This window comes from Lolium perenne, chromosome 1 (genome assembly GCF_019359855.2).
Source record: "Lolium perenne isolate Kyuss_39 chromosome 1, Kyuss_2.0, whole genome shotgun sequence".
NCBI classification, from domain to species: domain Eukaryota; kingdom Viridiplantae; phylum Streptophyta; class Magnoliopsida; order Poales; family Poaceae; genus Lolium; species Lolium perenne.
The window spans coordinates 126438780-126448549 of NC_067244.2; positions in this window are offsets into that span (position 1 = coordinate 126438780).

Here is a 9770-nt window from a genome sequence, read left to right on the forward strand (position 1 = left end):
AGTGGCGTGTAATTGTATTTTCCTGATATGATGAGAATCCATGCATCACATAAATTTGGAAATTGCAGGAAATATAGGCAATAGGCAGGAATTTGTGTCTTTCCACAAAGGATTTACCTCACAATACGAAAAGGGACATCAATTGGAATCTTGAAATTTGACTGGATGTGGGTAGATCAAACCAACAGGTTGTTCCTGTTAGATGTATATATCTGTATATTGTAGTTTTCCCATATGTTAGGGGGCTTCCTGCATATTTCACTAGTAGAAAAAGAGGTTTCCATCCAGCCCCATTATTCCCCAAAATATTTTGGGCCCAGCGGGCTCGGTCGACAGCTGGGGGACGGGAGGGGCTTTAGTCGCGGTTGGCCAGGCCAACCGGCCAACCGCGACTAAAGGTCCTCAGGCCTGGCCCGGGCCAACCGCGACTAAAGGCCCATCCCTATAAATGCAGCTCAGCACACTTCACTTAGCCATTTGGTGCCACTTCTCATCACAATCTTCACAAGAGGGTGGTGGGTTTGTTTTTGGTTCCTCTTATGCACACAAGGTGCTCGATGAAATGCCCGAGAGCATGAAACAAACATGATATGAAGTGTCCGAGCCACACTTGAGCTTTCTCATTTATTTTTTCCTCCTCGATCGCGGTTAGCAACTTGAACCTTTCATGTGTCATTGATAAAATATGCATGTGTGTAGTTCATTGTTTAATTTCTATTATTTGTAGCTAGTTAGTTTTGTTGGAGATATGCCCAAGAGGCAATAATAAAAGTGGTTATTATATATCTTAATGTTTATGATAAATGTTTATATATCATGCTATAATTGTATTAACCGAAACATTGATACATGTGTGTTATGTAAACAACAATGAGTCCCTAGTATGCCTCTTAACTAGCTTGTTGATTAATAGATGATTAGTTTCATAATCATGAACATTGTATGTTATTAATAATAAGGTTATATCATTGTATGAATGATGTAATGGACACACCCAATTAAGCGTAGCATAAGATCACGTCATTAAGTTATTTGCTATAAGCTTTCGATACATAGTTACCTAGTCCTTTCGACCATGAGATCATGTAAATCACTTATACCGGAAAGGTACTTTGATTACATCAAACGCCACTGCGTAAATGAGTGGTTATAAAGGTGGGATTAAGTATCCGGAAAGTATGAGTTGAGGCATATGGATCAACAGTGGGATTTGTCCATCCCGATGACGGATAGATATACTCTGGGCCCTCTCGGTGGAATATCGTCTAATGTCTTGCAAGCATATGAATAAGTTCATAAGAGACCACATACCACGGTACGAGTAAAGAGTACTTGTCAGAAGACGAGGTTGAACAAGGTATAGAGTGATACCGATGATCAAACCTCGGACAAGTAAAATATCGTGTGACAAAGGGAATTGGTATCATATGTGAATGGTTCATTCGATCACTAAGTCATCGTTGAATATGTGGGAGCCATTATGGATCTCCAGATCCCGCTATTGGTTATTGGTCGGAGAGAGTTCTCAACCATGTCCATATAGTTCGCGAACCGTAGGGTGACACACTTAAGGTTTGATGTTGTAATAGTAGAACTTGAATATGGAATGGAGTTCGAAGTATTGTTCGAAGTCTCGGATGGGATCCCGGACATCACGAGGAGTTCCGAAATGGTCCGGAGAATAAGATTCATATATAGGAAGTCATTTTATGAGTTTGAAAATGATCCGGTGAAATTTTGGAAGGTTCTAGAAGGTTCTAGAAAAATCCGGAAGAAGTCACTTTAGAAGGAGGAGTCCCGGTGGGACTCCACCACCCATGGCCGGCCACCCCCTCTCCCAAATCCTAGCCGCCCCCCTCTCCTCCACCTCTCCCGCAACGCTTAGCGAAGCTCCACCGGAGTTCTCCATCGCCACCGCCACCACGCCGTCGTGCTGCCGGATTCAAGGAGGAGCTACTACTTCCGCTGCCTGCTGGAACGGGGAGAAGGACGTCGTCTTCATCAACACCGAACGTGTGACCGAGTACGAAGGTGGTGCCCGATTGTGGCACCGTCAAGATCTTCTACGCGCTTTTGCAAGCGGCAAGTGATCGTCTACCGCAGCAACAAGAGCCCACTCTTGTAGGCTTTGGAAATCTTCAAGGGTGAGTCTCGTTTATCTCCTCGTTGCTCCCGTCTTCTAGATTGCATCTTGGCTTGGATTGCGTTCTCGCGGTAGGAATTTTTTTGTTTTCTATGCAACGAATCCCTACAGTGGTATCAGAGCCGTGTCTATGCATAGATGGTTGCACGAGTAGAACACAATGGTTTTGTGGGCGTTGATGCTTATGTTGTCTTTAGTTTGAGTACTTTGCATCTTTGTGGCATAGTGGGATGAAGCGGCTCGGACTAACTTTACATGACCGCGTTCATGAGACTTGTTCCTCGTTCGACATGCAACTTGTATTGCATAAGAGGCTTTGCGGGTGTTTGTCTCTCCTACTATAGTGAAGATTCAATTTACTCTTCTATTGACAACACTAGTATCACCGTTGTGGTTCATGTTCGTAGGTAGATTAGATCTCACTCGAAAACCCTAAACCACGTAAAATATGCAAACCAAATTAGAGACGTCTAACTTGTTTTTGCAGGGTTTGGTGATGTGATATGGCCATAATGTGACGATGAATATGTATGAGATGATCATTATTGTATTGTGGCAACTGGCAGGAGCCTTATGGTTGTCTTTAAATTTCATGTTGAGTAGTATTTCAAAGTAGTTGTAATAGTTGCTACATGAGGTGAACAACCATGAAGACGGCGCCATGGACCTTGACGCTACGCCGATGATGATGGAGATCATGCCCGTTGATGATGGAGATCATGTCCGTGCTTTGGAGATGAAGATCAAAGGCGCAAAGACAAAAGGGTCATATCATATCACATATGAACTGCATGTGATGTTAATCCTTTTATGCATCTTATTTTGCTTAGATCGCGACGGTAGCATTATAAGATGACCCCTCACTAAAATATCAAGATAATAAAGTGTTCATCCTTAGTAGCACTGTTGCCAAGACTTGTCGTTTCGAAGCATCTCGTGATGATCGGGTGTGATAGAATCAACAAGTGCATACAACGGGTGCAAGCCAGTTTTGCACATGCGGATACTAAGATGGCCTTGACGAGCCTAGCATGTACAGACATGGTCTCGGAACACGTGATACCGAAAGGTAGAGCATAAATCATATGATTGATATGATGAACACTTTGAGTGTTTGCCATTGAAATTACATCTTGTCTCGTGATGATCGGACTTAGGTGTGGTGGATTTGGTTCGTGTGATCACTAAGACAATTCGAGGGATATTGTTTTGAGTGGGAGTTCACCTAGTTTTTAATTATGTTGAATTAAAATTTGAACTCAATTTGTCATAAACTTAGTCTAAACTATTGCAAATATATGTTGTAGATATGGCGTCCCCAATCAATTTTAACCAGTTCCTAGAGAAAGAAAAGCTTAAGAGCAACGGTAGCAACTTCACCGACTGGTTCCGTCGTGTGAGGATCTTCCTCGCTGGTGGAAACCTGCAATATGTGCTTGATGCACCGCTAGTTGACCCTCCTGCAGAAACTGAAACCGATGAAGTAAAGAATGTTTACGCGACTCGAAAAGCTCGGTACTCTCAAGTTCAGTGTGCCATCCTATGCAGTCTGGAAGCCGATCTTCAAAAATGTTTTGAGCACCACGATCCTCATGAGTTGGTCAATGAGCTGAAAGCTATATTTGAAACTCATGCGGCCGTGGAATTCTATGAAGCATCGAAACACTTCTTCAGCTGCATGATGGAAGAAGGCAGCTCTGTTAGTGAGCACATGCTCATTATGACTGGGCATGCGAAGAAACTCAGTGACTTGGGAATAGTGATTCCTAGCAGACTGGAAATTAATCGTGTCCTTCAATCACTGCCACCAAGTTACAAGAACTTTGTGATGAACTACAATATGCAGAACATGAACAAAGAGTTACATGAACTCTTCGCCATGCTAAAGTCTGCTGAGATTGAGATCAAGAAAGAGCACCAAGTGTTGATGGTCAACAAGACCACCAGTTTCAAGAAATAGGGCAAGTCTAAGGGAAAATTCAAGAAGGGTGGCAAGAAAGCTGCCACGCCTCCTGTGAAACCTAAGAACGGCCCTAAGACTGATGCTGAGTGCTATTACTGCAAGGAGAAGGGACACTGGAAGCGTAATTTCTCCAAGTATCTGGCTGATCTGAAGAGTGGCCTTGTCAAGAAGAAGAAATAAGGTATATCTGATATACATGTTATAGATGTTTATATCACTGGTTCTCGTACTAGTACCTGGGTATTTGATACTGGTTCGGTTGCTCATATTTGTAACTCAAAACAGGAACTAAAGAATAAACGAAGACTACTGAAGGATGAAGTGACGATGCGCGTTGGAAACGGATCCAAAGTCGATGTGATCGTTATCGGCACACTTCCTCTACATCTACCTTCGGGATTAGTTTTAAGCCTAAATAATTGTTATTTTGTATCCGCGTTGAGCATGAACATTATATCTGGATCTTGTTTAATGCAAGACGGTTATTCATTCAAGTCTGAGAATAATGGTTGTTCTATTTTTATGAATAATATCTTTTATGGTCGAGCACCTGAAAAGAATGGCTTATTTCTGTTAGATCTCGATAGTAGTGATACACATATACATAACATAGATGCTAAGAGAATTAAATTGAATGATAATTCTACTTATATGTGGCACTGTCGTCTTGGTCATATTGGAGTGAAACGCATGAAGAAACTCCATACCGATGGGTTACTTGAATCACTTGACTTTGAGTCACTTGATAGATGCGAAGCATGTCTAATGGGAAAAATGACTAAGACTCCATTCTCTGGTATTATGGAGCGAGCTACAGACTTATTGGAAATCATAGATACCGATGTGTGCGGACCAATGAGTGTAGCATCGCGCGGTGGTTATCATTATGTTCTAACCTTCACAGATGATCTGAGTAGATATGGGTATATCTATTTCATGAAACATAAATCCGAAACTTTCGAGAAGTTTAAGGAATTCCAAAGTGAAGGAGAAAATCAACGTAACAAGAAGATTAAATTTCTACGATCTGATCGCAGAGGTGAATATCTGAGTTATGAGTTTAGCATGCATTTAAAGAAATGCGGAATACTTTCACAATTGACACCGCCGGGAACACCTCAACGTAACGGTGTGTCCGAACGTCGTAATCGAACTCTCTTAGATATGGTTCGTTCTATGATGTCTCTTACTGATTTGCCGTTATCATTTTGGAGTTATGCATTAGAGACAACTGCATTCACTTTAGATAGGGCACCATCTAAATCCGTTGAAACGACACCGTATGAATTATGGTTTAATAAGAAACCTAAGCTGTCGTTCCTTAAAGTTTGGGGTTGCGAAGCCTATGTAAAGAAGTTACAACCGGACAAGCTAGAACCCAAAGCGGAGAAATGCGTCTTCATAGGATACCCTAAGGAAACTATAGGGTACTGTCGTTGCCTATTCGACGGTACCTCGGAGGAGGGATCCTCACGAGGGGGAGAAGAAGTAGGGGCCATAGGGCGGAGTGCTCTCGGGACGGTGGTACGCGATTTACCCAGCTTCGGAACACCTGCACGATGACAGGGCCTACTGCTGCTTGTCTGGAATTATCTGGGCGCTTTCGCGTTGTTACAATGAGTTGTGGTTGTGCCTCTAGGGCTCCCGAGATCCGGCTTATATAGGCGCACGGATCTAGGGTTTACATGGAGCGGATGAAGCTCGGTGATCACATGGGTACGTGAGCACGCGCCCAGAAATCGACACCTGTCTAACAGTGTTAGGTTTGTCCGTTAGGTGATCACACGCTCTGACCGACTGGGTCTGCTTTTGCCTTATCTCTCGTCTTTGTCCTACAATCCCACCGAACCATCTTCTTCCCCACTCGTCCCATCTAGACCGAGCGGCGCGCTTCTGCATGCCACCCACCCGAGCGGCCCGCCTTTCCTGACCATCCACCTAACAGCGCGACCTCCGCCCTCGCTCGTCGCCGGCGTTGTCATCGTTCAGCTGCGGCACGGCCGCGCCAAGAGATCTCCGTGGCAGGGTTAGCTCGCACGGGCGTTATCCCCAATAGCGAAGAACCATGCTGGGGGAGCAGTTCTTCATGCCCCTCGTCGGCAGGGATGCCATATGCGGCGGCTCCCTCGCGCGGGCCTCGATGCTAGTCTGGTCCAGCACAGACGTTCTCAATTTCCAATCTATCCCGAATCCTTGATTCCCTCCTTTGATTCGTGCAGTTTTGTCCCAGGAAAAATAGGACCGATTTTGCCTCTAGTACTTCTATTTTGGGTAGCTGATTTATATGGAAGTCTGTCCTAATTTACCGAAATACTTTGGGATGGGGTGCGCGGATTTGGACGCTGATGTTGCCAATTTGGCCATTTTCTGAGCCGATTTAAACGCGTCCCCGAAGCTGGCCTACACGCAGCTCGTTGTTTATCCCCTTTTCCATCTCCAAATCAGGAGAGAGAGAGAGGGGCGAATCGGAAGGGAAGATGCGTGCAAGGACGGAGGTTGGGGCGAATCGGAAGGGAAGATGCGTGCAAGGACGCCAGTCGGCGCACCAGGTCACGGCGGCGCCGCTCCCAGGCCTCGTCCCGCCCATCAGCCCCGCCACACCCCTCATCTTCCCGCCGCCCAGCAGGTGGTGGTGGCGCTGGAAACCCTTCGCCTTGGCGCCGCCGCCGGCCTCCCCCCAGCGACGCGGCGTAGGGGGTGGGACTGGTTGGGAGAGAGAGGCGGCCCAATTCGAGTCCACGACCGACTCTGCGACTTGTGCGTCCGCGCCCAGGCCAAGCCCGACCAGTGGGTCGCCGTCGTCCAGCTCCGCCAGCACCTCCCGCGCCGCCGCACCTTCCTCTACCTCGAGCAGCTCCTCATCAAGCACGGCCAGGCCACGCTCGCCTCCGCGCCCGGGGGCCTCGACTTCTTCGGCTCCCGCTCCCACGCCGCCCGCCTCGTCGACTTTCTCGGCACCGTCGCGCCCATCCAAACCAACACAGCGAAGCAGCTCGTCTCCCATGACACAAAGCGAAGCAGCCCGGATGCTTCGTTTTTTTATTCTCTCCATGAGCAGATCCCACTCGCATGCAATCAGTATACCAGGAAATAAAGTAGAATAGGCGCGGTGGAGTGCGGCCAGCCAACAGTAGATTCACGTCGTTTGCCCGCCGTGAGCCAGAAACGGAATCTCAAAGTTGATCCAATGATTGCTAGACCGTGCGCACGTACCCATGTGAACACCGAATTCACTCTCTTACATGGAGAGTCCTAGCCGGAATACAAGTTGCCTAACTACGGTACAATGTCTTGCCGTGTACGTCAAGGATCCGCCTTCCTCCAAGTACGTGCTGGATCCGGATACTTCATGGCTGTCACGGATCCGGCCTCCTTCGTAGGTCGGTTGAGATCCGGCTTCCTGTTCCTGGGCTGGACTTCATCCTTCATGATCTACAGCAACTGGGCCGCCCGATGGGCCACATGCCTCATCACCAACTATGGGCCACCCGGGCTTGCCGGATCTAGGCCATGCCGTTGATATACCCATAAAGTATACCCACAACAGTAGCCCCCGAAGTTCTCCGAGATTCATCATTCCTCCGACTTCATTCAGCTCGGATCCGAAGAGAATCTTGAAGAGCTTCAAAACTTTTACCTGATTCCGGGTTCATTCACTCGAAAATCTTTCATCTTCAGACTGGGTATTGCAACGGAAATTCCGCTTTTCCCGCGATCAACCTCCTTATTTCCCGCGCTAAATTTTCGCAGATGCAAATTTTTAGCCGGAACTTTCGGGAGTGCATGGTTAAGTTACCTCCGCGTCGTTTTACCGCACTTGACCTAAAACACGTGTCGTCCATCCAACGGTGTGACCGTTCCGTTTCCACCGTCGGATCCGAATCCCGAATCTCCGCGTGTGGCCTATAAATACCCCGCGGCTCGGTAATTCTTCATTCTTTCACCTCTCCTCACCACTTCATCTTCCTCCTCGCGCCGCGCCGCCCGACGGATCTAAACTCTGGCGAACCTTGCCACAGTGAGCTTCGCGCGCCGCCATCCCAAACCTCTCCTCGAACCAAGATCGCCACGGTTGATCAGGAAATCAACTCCGCCGCCGATTCGTGGTCATCGGAGGCCCGAAACCGCTAGCCCGTCGACCTCTACCTCGCCGGAGCTTCGCCGGACCGTCGCGCCATTGCCGGTACGTGCACCGGTCTTGTAGAAGAAGAAGTAGTTGTAGTGTAGATTTTCCGGTTACTCAGCTTAGCTCGCATGGGTGCAGCCGGAAGCATGCCTCATGGTTCTCCCCACTGCACTGGTAGTTCTCCGAGTAGCCCGGATCCCAGTGCCGTGGAACCAATGTGCCCGGATCCCATTGCGTATCTACCACCATATGTTTCCGACGTTAGGCTTGCTCAACCGTTCTCCGCCTCTTCCAGTACTTTACTAGGCCGGATCCCAACAGCCCAAGAGCTCGAAGAGGAACTACAAGGCCAAGCTAGAATGGCAGCCAAGGTACAAGAAGCGGAAAACAAGAAAGCTTCCAAGGCCCGGAGCCGTGAGGGGGTGCGGGGTCAATGGTGGCCCTGCGAGACAACTGACGTGGAGCTCCGGGAGCTTCAAAACGAAGGCATGATCTCCGAGCATTGGAGTTTCACTCGCGACTCTGACGTTCCCAATCCCGACGCGGACGAACGCGTCATGACAAAGGCGTGGGTCGAGCGCGGATTATCACTCCCTTGCTCGGAGTTCTACCTCTCCGTCCTCAACACGTACGGGCTCCAGCCCCACAACATCTGCCCCAACTCCTACCTCCTGCTCTCGAACTTCGCAACTCTTTGCGAGGGGCATCTCGGAATCCGTCCCGACATCAAGCTATGGCAGTTCTTTTTCCGAGTGAAGAAGGAGACGAAGGACAAGGCCATGCTCAACTGCGGGAGCATGACTTTCATGCTTCGACCTGGCCGTATGTATCCTCCTCACGACTCCCACGAATCCGTCCGGTACTGGAACGCCGGATGGTTTTACGTGAAGAACGCGTCAGTTCCGAACGTCCACGATGGACTCCCACCCTTCAGCAACACGCCTCCGGAAGAATTGGCGAGCTGGAGCTTCATCCCCACGCTTGCCCAAACACCCATATTGGAGAAGGCCGCGCGGAGGATTTCCTTGTTAGTCCATGACGGACTGACCGGAGCCCAGCTCACCCTCAGCTGGTTTTCCCGGAGAATCCAGCCCCTGCGCTACAACGCACGCCTGATGTGCGCTTATACTGGGGCGGACGATCTCCTCTGAGTCACTCGCCATGATCTTCCGGCCGACTCCCTCAAGAGAAGGTTCAAGACGTTGGTGAAGATTCCTAGGGGCCAACAGGTCCCGGAACTGATCAAGGATATCAGCACACACGACAAATGTCCTCCGGTAAGCACTTAATCCTTCGTATTCCTTTGTCCTTTCACAATCTTCTAAGTTTTTAACTTGTTCTGCTCACCCTTTTCGCAGCTTGACTCTTTGGCGGAAGAAAACCTTCGCACCATACTCCGAGTTCCCGTCAGCGGTGAATCGGTGGAAGAGGATCCGGAGGACGCTGAGGAGGAAGAGGAACGAGTGCCCCGAAAGGCTGCTCCTCGACCTTCAAAGCGTTCCCGCGCCAAAGTCTCTGGCTCCGACGCCGGAGGCAGC